This window comes from Giraffa tippelskirchi, chromosome 4, assembly GCF_054371585.1.
Source record: "Giraffa tippelskirchi isolate mGirTip1 chromosome 4, T2T-mGirTip1v1.2.pri, whole genome shotgun sequence".
NCBI classification, from domain to species: domain Eukaryota; kingdom Metazoa; phylum Chordata; class Mammalia; order Artiodactyla; family Giraffidae; genus Giraffa; species Giraffa tippelskirchi.
In genome coordinates, this window is record NC_137278.1 from 204,763,154 (window position 1) to 204,774,117 (window position 10,964).

The 10,964-nt window shown below is 43.2% G+C and overlaps 1 non-coding gene across 1 annotated transcript; it reads right to left on the reverse strand.

Moving 5' to 3' along the window:
• Positions 1 to 217: 217 nt before the first annotated feature.
• TRNAG-CCC (transfer RNA glycine (anticodon CCC)) lies at positions 218 to 290 on the reverse strand. Its single transcript has one exon. It is a non-coding gene; the product is annotated as a tRNA-Gly (tRNA).
• Between the last annotated feature and the right edge of the window lie 10,674 nt (positions 291 to 10,964).

Sequence of the window (10,964 nt, forward strand, 5' to 3'; positions counted from 1 at the left end):
CAGTACCAGTACAGAACCGAACCTGGAAACAGGTTTGGTAGAGGTGAATGTCATCAATGCCTTTGCACTCATCTAAAAGCCATTCATTCAACACATGGTTTTTAAAATATTTATTTATTGTTCCTTACTTGGCTGCGCCAGGTCTTAGTTGCAGCTCATGAAATCTTCAATCTTCATTGCGGCATGTGAGCTCTCAGTTGCAGAATGTGGGATCTAGTTCTCTGAGCAGGGATTGAACCTGGGCCCCCTGCATTGGGAGTGCAGAGTCTTAGCCACTGGACCACCAGGGAAGTCCCCTCAATCAATGTTTTTTGACCCACGAATAACTGAATCCTGATTCTTGCTAGGTGTGGGTATTGTGCTCAGTGCTGGAGATCATTTGGGCACAAGGATATTAAAACATGCAATTCTCGGTGTACTCTTTTCTTTCATTTGACATCTAATGCTATTAAAAAGGGGCTTCCCAAGTGGCATTAGTGGTAAAGAACCCACCTGCCAATGCAGGAGACGCAGGAGACCCAGGTTCGATCCATGCATCGGGAAGATCCCCTGGAGGAGGAAATGGCAACCCACTCCAGTATTCTTGCCTGGAGAATCCCATGGACAGAGGAGCCTGGTGGGCTACAGTCCATAGAGTCGCAAAGAGTCAGACACAACTGAAGCAACTTAGCAGGCATGCAGGCTATCAAAAGGACAAAAGACATAGCTGAGAGTCAAGGGCATTAGCTCTCAGTAATCCCACCAACATCCCCAGGGGATTCAGAACTACAGTGAAGAAGAGAGAAATCAACAGAGTCAGCACTGCCCCTGCCTTAGCCACACCGTGGGTCTGGACGAGGCTTCAGTTACCATAGCTACAAGCCTGTCTCTTGGGGAGCACACCACATGGTAGGTGCCTGAAGAAGCTCATGCTAATCAATAAGATGCAGATCTTGGCTTAAATAGAAAAGTTTTCCTTTGGAACTTACAATTAATGAATGTGACAGAACAAGATCTGATAAAAATAATCAGTCTGCTTCCTTTGGATGGAAATTAACAGGCTGGTTCATTATGGGAGCCAGGAAAAAACACAAAGCTGGACACTGCAATTATCTGTTCATTGTGATGCATCTTCAGCCATTGGGCATGGCATGCTTCCAGAAAGCACACGCAGGAGACACGGTGGAGAATGAAAAAAAACAAAACCCCTTTCAGATGGGGATCAGATTAGGGAGTTTATGTTATTCCACCTAATAATAAGAATGACACAGCCACATGATGCTTTTTAATTTCTACCACACTCTCTTGCATATTATTGTATTTAATCTAGTCCTCTAGTGTCCTTCCAAGGCTGTTATGGACAACACCCATTCTCATTTATAGAAGAGAAAACCAAGCTTTCATGATGTCTTGTGATTTGCCAAAAGCCACTCAGACAATAAGTGAAAGAACTAAGACAGCCACTAGGAGACTTCCCTGGTGGTCCAGTGGTTAAGAGTCTGTCTGCCAATGCGGGGCACAGGGGTTCAATCCCTGGTCCGCGAAGATCCCACATGCCTCGAGTCAACAGCCTGTGTACCACAACTACTGCATCCAAGCAGTCTAAAGCCTTTGTCCTGCAACAAGAGAAGCCACAACAACGAGGAGCCCATACACGGCAACGAGGAATAGCTCCCGTTCACTGCAACTAGAGAAAACCTGAGCACGTCAACGAAGACTCAGCCCAGCCAGAAAGGAACAAATGAAAATTTAAAAAGAAAGAAAGCAACTAGGATTTGAATCCAAGTCTCCTGACCCTACTTCGTCCAGTGAGCTTGTTATCACACTCAGGAATGATTTAAAAAACAATTCACTTTGTTGCCCGAGTTCTTGGAAAAGCAACTTAGATGAGATGACTTTCGAGAAGCCAGTGTTGTGAGAGTGATCACAGAGCTCACGTGGAAGGCCCTGTGAGAGGTTTTTCCCAGCTGGTGTCTCAGAGTTCTTGAGAACCCTGTGGCACACTTACAGAGAGGAGTCAGGCTTTTGGCATTTTTGAGGGAAAAAAACCATTAATGATATGCTAAGTTTATGAAAGATTTTTTTCCCCCAGAGTCTGTTTCTTTTTCTTCTTAATTAAATTACATTGTAATATTCATACTGAAGCAACAACACATTTGTCCCTAAGTGAAATAGAAGACCTCATCTAAAGGCAAAGAAGCTATTAAATCACAGTTTTTGTTAGTCACTCAGTCATGTCCCACTCTTTGTGACCCCACGCACTGTAGCTCGCCAGGCTACTCTGTCCATGGAATTCTCTAGGCAAAAATACTGGAGGGGGTTGCCATTCCCTTCTCCAGGGGATGTTCCTGACCCAGGGATCGAACTGGGTGGGGTCTCCGTATTGCGGGCAGATTCTTTACTGTCTGAACCAGCAGGGAAGCTCCATTAAATCACAGAGGCATAGAAAATAAAAATACTACCAGGCCCCCAATCTCACTCTAGAACCTCCAGCCATGATTAAGAAAAACAGCCAACATTTACATAACACTTAGGATTTGCCAGGCACTGTTCTATGCAGTTTGCATATATTGGCTCATTTAATCCTCCTGAAAACTCTAGGAGGAAGGAGCAGCAGCATCTTGATTTTGCAGATGGGAAAACTAAGACAAAGCACCCAGCCAGGTCTCTGCTGTGCTGAGATTGGAGACTGAGCAGGCTTGGGGCCAGTCTGAGTCTCAACCATGAGATGGAGTCTGAGATGTCTCTGACTCTTCTTCCTGAGGGAAGCAGCTTGGACAGAAGACTTCTGGGTTTTCTCCCCACTCTGTCACTGCTTCTTAATTTGTGAGATGTGAATATCCCTAGCATCCATTGGTTTGCATGAACAATGGGGTGGATTGTTAAAAATTATGTTTATCAAACATAACAACGGAACTATAGGTATAATCTGATGGAGAGTGACAAATACAGTATGTATAACTTGCCTTTTACACTATGATTTACAACTGTAGCTATGGGGAACCATATTCAGTATCCTGTGATAAACCAGAATAGAAAAGAGTATATCTATAACTGAGTTACTTTGCTGTACAGCAGAAATGAACACAACCTTGTCAATCAACTTTGTTGTTTAGTCACTAAGTCATGTCTGTCTCTTTGCGAGCCCATGGACTGCAGCATGTCAGGCTTCCCCATCCTTCACCATCTCCCAGAGCTTGCCAACTTCATGTCCACTGAGTAGGCAGTATTTTCTAACCATCTCACCCTCTGCCACCCTCTTCTTCTTTTGCCTTCAATCTTTCCCAGCATCAGGGTCTTTCCCAACTATATGTCAATAACATTTTTTAAAAAGCTAAAAAACCTGTAATTATGTCATCTCAATCCTAGTTTTATGACTATACACACGGGAAAATAAGTGAGAAAAACACTAAATATTGGGCATCCCAGGTGGCTCAGTGGTAAAGAATTGCCACCAAACGGGAGATGCGGATTCGATTCCTAGGTTAGAAAGATCCCCTGGAGAAGGAAATGGCAACCCACTCCAGTATTCTTGCCTTGGAAATCCCATGGACAGAGGAGCCTGGCGGGCTACAGTCTCCAGGGTTGCGAACAGTCAGACATGAATGAGTGACTGAAAAACAACAACAACACCGAATATTAACAATGGTTGTTCTGGAGTGGTAGAACTCTAGGTGACTTATTTTCTTCATCCATTTATCTAATTGGGCTGAGTTTTCTTCAGTGAGGAAATCTGTATAAAGAAGGTATGGAATTTTAAAGTATGTCACAATTACGAGTAATTTAAACTGGTAAAACTTGCCTAGCTGTAAGGAGTATGGACCAGAAAACATTTCAGAGTTCACATTGCTGTAATAGGATTGGTTCTAGAACTAGGCACAAGAGGGGTGGGTTAGCTTGGGCAGAAAGCACAATAAGGGGATATGATGGTTGTACACAACTCTGATTGTCGTACAGTGGGTGGTGTTGCCTGGTGTCATGTTGACCACAACCCCACGTGAGCCGGGGAACCCCAGTCTTCTTTTCTGCTCAGAATTAAACACGCCAAGAGAGAGCAGTTCACACGTCACCGACAGAGCACAACTGTGACTCTCACGGCTGAATCCAGGTTTTCCTTTTCACCTTTCTGCCCACTTGGCTGGAGCCAGAGGGAAGGAGGAGGAGGAACTTAAGACACGGTGTGTGCTCTACCGCTGATCCACACCTGCACTGCACGCCCCATGACGGCGCACAGACACCCTACAGTAAACCTCTGGCAACTGATATATCTCCTTTCCAAATAAGCTCATTGTTCATGGAAGACACAGGCTTAAACTCGAACATCATCCTCTGTATAACTCAGTATCCCCTTTAACCCAAACCGGGAGCTTCCATGTTGGAGTATGCAGTGGAACACAGGCTACAATCTCTGTTTTTGTGGAGTTCACAATCTAGCTGCACCAATGAGATATTTACATATGAAGAAATTACAATATAGGAAGATCATAGATACTACCCTTTTCTTTGGACAGTGCCATGCAGCTTGTAGGATCTTAGTTCCTGACCAGGGATTGAACCCAGGCCCTCAGTAGTGAGAACCTCAAGTCCCAACCACTTGACCATTAGAGAATTCCCTACAGACACTAACTTGAAAAAAAAAAAAGATTATTTATTTGGCTGCACTGGGCCTTGGTATGGTGTGTATGGTATGGATCTAACCGAAGCAGAAGATATTAAGAAGAAGTGGTAAGAATACACAGAAGAACTATACAAGAAAGATCTTCGTGACTCAGATAACCATGATGGTGTGATCATTTACCTAGAGCCAGACATCCTGGAATGCGAAGTCAAGTGGGCCTTAGGAAGCATTACTATGAACAAAGCTAGTGGAGGTGATGGAATTCCAGTTGAGCTACTTCAAATCCCAAAAGATGATGCTCTTAAAGTGCTGCACTCAATATGCCAGCAAATTTGGAAAACTCAACAGTGGCCACAGGACTGGAAAAGGTCAGTTTTCATTCCAATCCCAAAGAAAGGCAATGTCAAAGAATGTTCAAACTACTGCACAATTGCAATCATCTCTCACACTAGCAAAGTAATGCTCAAAATTCTCCAAGCCAGGCTTTAACAGTACATGAACCATGAACTTCCAGATGTTCAAGCTGGATTTAGAAAAGGCAGAGGAACCAGAGATCAAATTGCCAACATCCGTTGGATCATAGAAAAAGCAAGGGAGTTCCAGAAAAATATCTATTTCTGCTTTATTGACTATGCCAAAGCCTTTGGCTGTGTGGATCACAAAAAACTGTGCAAAATTCTGAAAGAAATGGGAATACCAGACCACCTGACCTGCCTCCTGTGAAATCTGTATGCAGGTCAAGAAGCAACAGTTAGAACCAGACATAGAACAACAGACTGGTTCCAAATTGGGAAAGGAGTACGTCGAGGCTGTATATTGTCACATTGCTTATTTAACTTATATGCAGAGTACTTCATTCAAAAATGCCTGGCTGGAAGAAGCACAAGCTGGAATCAAGACTGCCAGGAGAAATATCAATAACCTCAGATAGGCAGATGACACCACCGTTATGGCAGAAAGCGAAGAGTAACTGAAGAGCCTGTTGATGAAAGTGAAAGAGGAGAGTGGAAAGTTGGCTTAAAACTTAACATTCAAAAAATGAAGATCACGACATCTGGTCCCATCATTTCATGGCAAATAGATGGGGAAACAATGGAAACAGTGACAGACTTTATTTTGGGGGGCCTCCAAAATCACTGCAGATGGTGACTGCAGCCATGGAATTAAAAAACGCTTGCTCCTTGGAAGAAAAGCTATGATAAACCTAGACAGCATATTAAAAAGCGAGACATTACGTTGCCAACAAAAGTCTTTCTAGTCAAAGCTATGGTTTTTCCACTAGTCATGTATGGATGTGAGAGTTGGACTATAAAGAAAGCTGAGTGCGGAAGAATTGATGTTTTTGAACTGTGGTCTTGGAGAAGACTCTTGAGAGTCCCTTGGACTGCAAGAAGATCCAACCACTCCATCCTAAAGGATATCAGTCCTGGGTGTTCATTGGAAGGACTGATGCTGAAGCTGAAACTCCAATCCTTTGGCCACCTAATGTGAAGAACTGCCTCCTTGGAAAAGACCCTGATGCTTGGAAAGATTGAAGGCAGGAGGAGAAGGGGATGACAGAGGATTAGATGGTTGGATGGCATCACTAACTTGATGGACATGAGTTTGAGCAAGCTCCAGGAGTTGGTGATGGACAGGGAAGCCTGGCATGCTGCAGTCCACGGGGTCACCAAGAGTGGGACACGAGTGAGCAACTGAACTAAACTGAACTAGGTCTTAGTTGCGGCATGTGGGATCTAGTTTCCTGACCAGGGACTAAACCCGGGGCCCCTGCACTGGGAGCACGGAGTCTTAGCCCCTGGACCACCAGGGAAGTCCCAATAGATAGTAATTTTTATATACGACCAAACAATTTTGTATTGTTGGTGATCCTCCAAAATAAACTGCAAGCTTCTTGGGGGCTAGGATTGCCTCATATTTCTTCATACACCCCATAGCGTCTCTGCAAGTCCTACTTTTTTTGGCCACACCGCAGGGCATGTGGGATCTTAGTTCTCTGACCAGGGATTGAACTTGGGGCTTTTGTCAATGAAAGCACAGAACTCTAACCACTGGACAGCCGGAGAATTCCCTCTACAATGCCTTTACTACAATAACGCTCTGTATTTGGTAGATGTTTGGGACTAGAAATTATAGGTTATCCTGAAATCTTTAGGCCTGTTGCCTACTTAGCTTGGTTCCTCTATCCTAAGGAAGGTGAAGTGCTTCCTCTCTGACGATAATACAGTCCTGATGACCTCACTTTCATCTGGCTGCCAGAAGACCAAGGGAGAAAAATAGATTTTCACCATTCTTTGAAAAACAAGAACTCAAAATCAGGAGAGACATGACTGAAGGTGAAAGGGCAGTGCATCCCAAAAGGCTCTTCTAATCTAAATTTTCAGGATTTCTTTTCCTTAGAAAAAAACATATTTTTAAAAATATGCCTTGAAATTACACAATAAAAAAAGGCTGGATGAACATGACTGAGGAAATAAGGAATCAAAAATGTTGGGTGACTATGTAGAAAACAAACTGATTTAAATTCATAGAAGGGTATTGTTAGGTGGTATATCAAACTGTTGGTGGCAATTACTTCTGGGTGGCAAGCAGGTCAAAGGTGTACATTTGTATTGTCTGAAGCCTGTATGACCAGAATCTATTCATGTATAACTTTTGCCAATTAAGAAGGAAAAGGAGAGAAGGGTAGCAGGGCACTGTCATCTGTACAGAAGGTTGGGAAATGTGTTATTTAACTATGAACATAGTCACAATTCAACAAAACGGGTTTTTGTCGCTGGTGAAGAAGGAGAAAGTGGTACTAATAGGCACCTGAGCAGTCTGCTTCAGGGAAGAAAAAAACACATGCAAAGAAAATGAGTCAAAAACAGCACGGTGTAGCTGGAAGGCTAGATGACACAAGTGATATTTAGTTGTACTTTTAGTTCCTGGACCAGGGATTGACCCTGTGCCCTCTGCAGTGGAAGCATGGAGTCTTAAACACTGGACTGCCAGGGAGGTCCCAAGAAATGGTATTTAGAAAGGCAGGGAGAGACTAGATGTTAAAGGGCTTTGGGTTTCTCACCCAGTATAATAAGTCCCTTGTACCTGTTGACCAGCCACTTTAGACCTAACCCTGTGTGCATGCTAAGTCGCTTCAGTCGTGTCCAACTCTGTGCAACCATATGGACTGTAGCCTGCCAGGCTCCTCTGTCCAAGAAAGTCTCCAGGAAAGAATACTGGAGTGGGTCGCCATGCCCTCCTCCAGGGGGTCCTTCCAACCCAAGGATCGAACCTGGGTCTCATTCTCCTGCATTGGAGGTACCATTAGCACCACCTCTGAACCTATAGGCCTCTGGTAGGGTTTGGATATGCTTTTTTTTTTTTTTTTTTAAGCTCTGCAGGTGAATCTGATTTACTGGTTGATTTACTATTATTTTACAAAACTTTCTAAATATTTTGGTTTTCCGGCAGACTGGTCTTCAGCATATTAGAAGTTTCCTAATAAGAGAATCCTAATTAGAGAATACTTCCAGAGGCATGCATATTAAGGTCAGAAAAAGTGCCAGTTAAGAACTAGGGACAGGAAAACCTGTATTTGTAAAAAGCAGATACAGAAATGCAAAATACATAGCAATTTGGAGTGATTTTTTTTAAAAGGAAAAATTATTTGATAATTTCCCAAAGGTGTTACCACGTTATTAGCCAGCACAGTAACACATCACAATGATGTCCAAGTTTTAGAGCAATAGTCGATTATATATATTCTATTATCATTAAGGTAGCCAAAGATGTATTAGTATTTTGTAAGATTTCTATACAAAAAAAAAAATAATAGAAAAGTGACTGCTTAATTTACTTCAGATTTTAGTTTGTTGTTGTTCATTCGCTAAGTCATGTCTGACTCTTTGCAACCCCCTTGGACTGCAACACACCAGGATCTCTGGTCCTTCACCGTCTCCCAGAGTTTGCTCAGATTCAGGTCCACTGAGTCAGTGATGCCATCTAACCATCTCATCCTCTGCTGCCCTCTTCTCCTTCTGCCCTCAGTCTTTCCTAGCATCAGGGTCTTTTCCAGTGAGTTGGCTCTTTACATCAGGTGGCCAAAGTATTGGAGCTTTAGCACCAGTCCATCCAATGAATATTCAGGGTTGACTTCCTTTAGGATTGACTGGTTTTAGTTGGTCATGCCTAAATTCGTTATGAACCAAGTTCTCATTTGGCAGAATTTGCTACCTACTGACATAGGTGGGGGAAAGGGCACGAAGTTCATGAGTGGCAGTGGAATCATGGCAATCTGTAGACACTTTGCTGGACCTAGAATCTGCCACATAGACAAATACAAAGACCCAAAGCTGAGGGAAAAGTCTCAATTATGATAACAACACATACATACACAATTAATATATAAAGTCCCTTAGCTGGAGACATGATACTGTCTAGCCCTTTTCTATCTCTTCATGGCTTCAGGTTCTCCTGCTCTGATACTCTCCCACTTTGCTCATATCAGCATTTGCACACATTGTTTGAATAATCTCTCTCACAAAGATGTTGGTAACTAAAATATCATTAGAGGACTTCCTTGGTGGTTCTGTGGTTAAGAATCTGCCTGCCAAACAAATGGATAAGAAAGTTGTGGTACATATACACAATGGAATATTACTCAGCTATTAGAAAGAATGCATTTGAATCAGTTCTAATGGGGTGGATGAAACTGGAGCCTATTATTCAGAGTGAAGTAAATCAGAAAGAAAAACACCAATACAGTATATTAACGCATATATATGGAATTTAGAAAGATGGTAATGATGGCCCTATACTTGAGACAGCAAAAGAGACACAGATATAGAGAACAGACTTTTGGACTCTAGGAGAAGGCGAGGGTGGGATGATTTGAGAGAATAGCATTGAAACATGTATATTACCATATGTGAAATAGGTGACCAGTCCAAGTTCGATGCATAAAACAGGGCACTTAAAGCCAGTGCACTGGGATAACCCAGAGGGTTGGGATAGGGAGGGAGGTGAGAGGGGGGTTTGGGATGGGGGGGTACATGTACACCCGTGGCTGATTCATGTCAGTGTATGGCAAAAAACCACTGCAATACTGTAAAGTAATATTTACAGTAAAGGGCAACAAATCCCATATGCCACAATTACTGAAGCCCGTGAGCCTCAGAGCCTGTGCCCTGCAACATTGCAAGGAGAAGCCCCGGGACACAGCTAGAGAGTAGTCCCTACTCGCACAACTAGGGAAAGCCCACATGAAGCAGTGAAGACCCAGCAGTCAAAAAACTCACTAGAGTGAGATGGATATGCTTCTATGTTATATTGTTCCCAGCACTTCAGTTCAGTTCAGTTCAGTTCAGTCGCTCAGTCGTGTCCGACTCTTTGCGACCCCATGAACCGCAGCACGCCAGGCCTCCCTGTCCATCACCAACTCCCGGAGTCTACCCAAACCCGTGTCCATCGAGTCGGTGATGCCATCCAACCATCTCATCCTCTGTCGTCCCCTTCTCCTCCTGCCCCCAATCCTTCCCAGCATCAGGGTCTTTTCCAATGACTCAACTCTTCACATGAGGTGGCCAAAGTATTGGAGTTTCAGCTTCAACATCAGTCCTTCCAATGAACACCCAGGACTGATCTCCTTTAGGATGGAGTGGTTGGATCTTCTTGCAGTCCAAGGGACTCTCAAGAGTTTTCTCCAACATTCCAGCACTTACCTGTATTTAAAATCCCCTACTGGCTTGTACACTCATGCCCCCCCTCCATCCCAACACAAGTCCCACAAGGGCAGGGACCTCTTCTGTTGTCCTCACAGTGTGTCTCCGTTGCTTAGCAGAGAGCTGGCACGTGGCATGTGTTCACACATTCTTTGTTGATTTTTTTTTAATTTAAAATTTGTTTATTAGATGTGCATTTTGAAATATATTATAAATTCACCGGATGTTGTCAAAAGAGAAAATTACAGAGAGGCTGCATGTTATGTACCTTTCATCCTGATTCCTCCAACGGCAATACATTGATTAATTAGAATACAGTTTCAAAGCAGAAAACTGACATTCATATCCACAGAGCTTACTGTGATTTCTTCAGTTTCATGCTCACTCATTGTGTATGTTTTGTTCTACGATGTTGACTTCTTGATTAACAGTGTACCTTTGGTACAAGGCAACAATACTTATTAAGCACCATTATTATTAAGTCTTCGGTTAGGTACTGGAAATACAAAAATGAAAACTGTGCCCCGGGACTAGGAGCAACAGATGAACAGTAACATGTGGTAAGGACGATGCCAGCATTCTTGTTTTAATTCCACAGTATTCTCTCTGCTTACATACTCCTGAGCTTGTGCATTTACTTCTCAGCTCCCTTCTGCCTGGACACA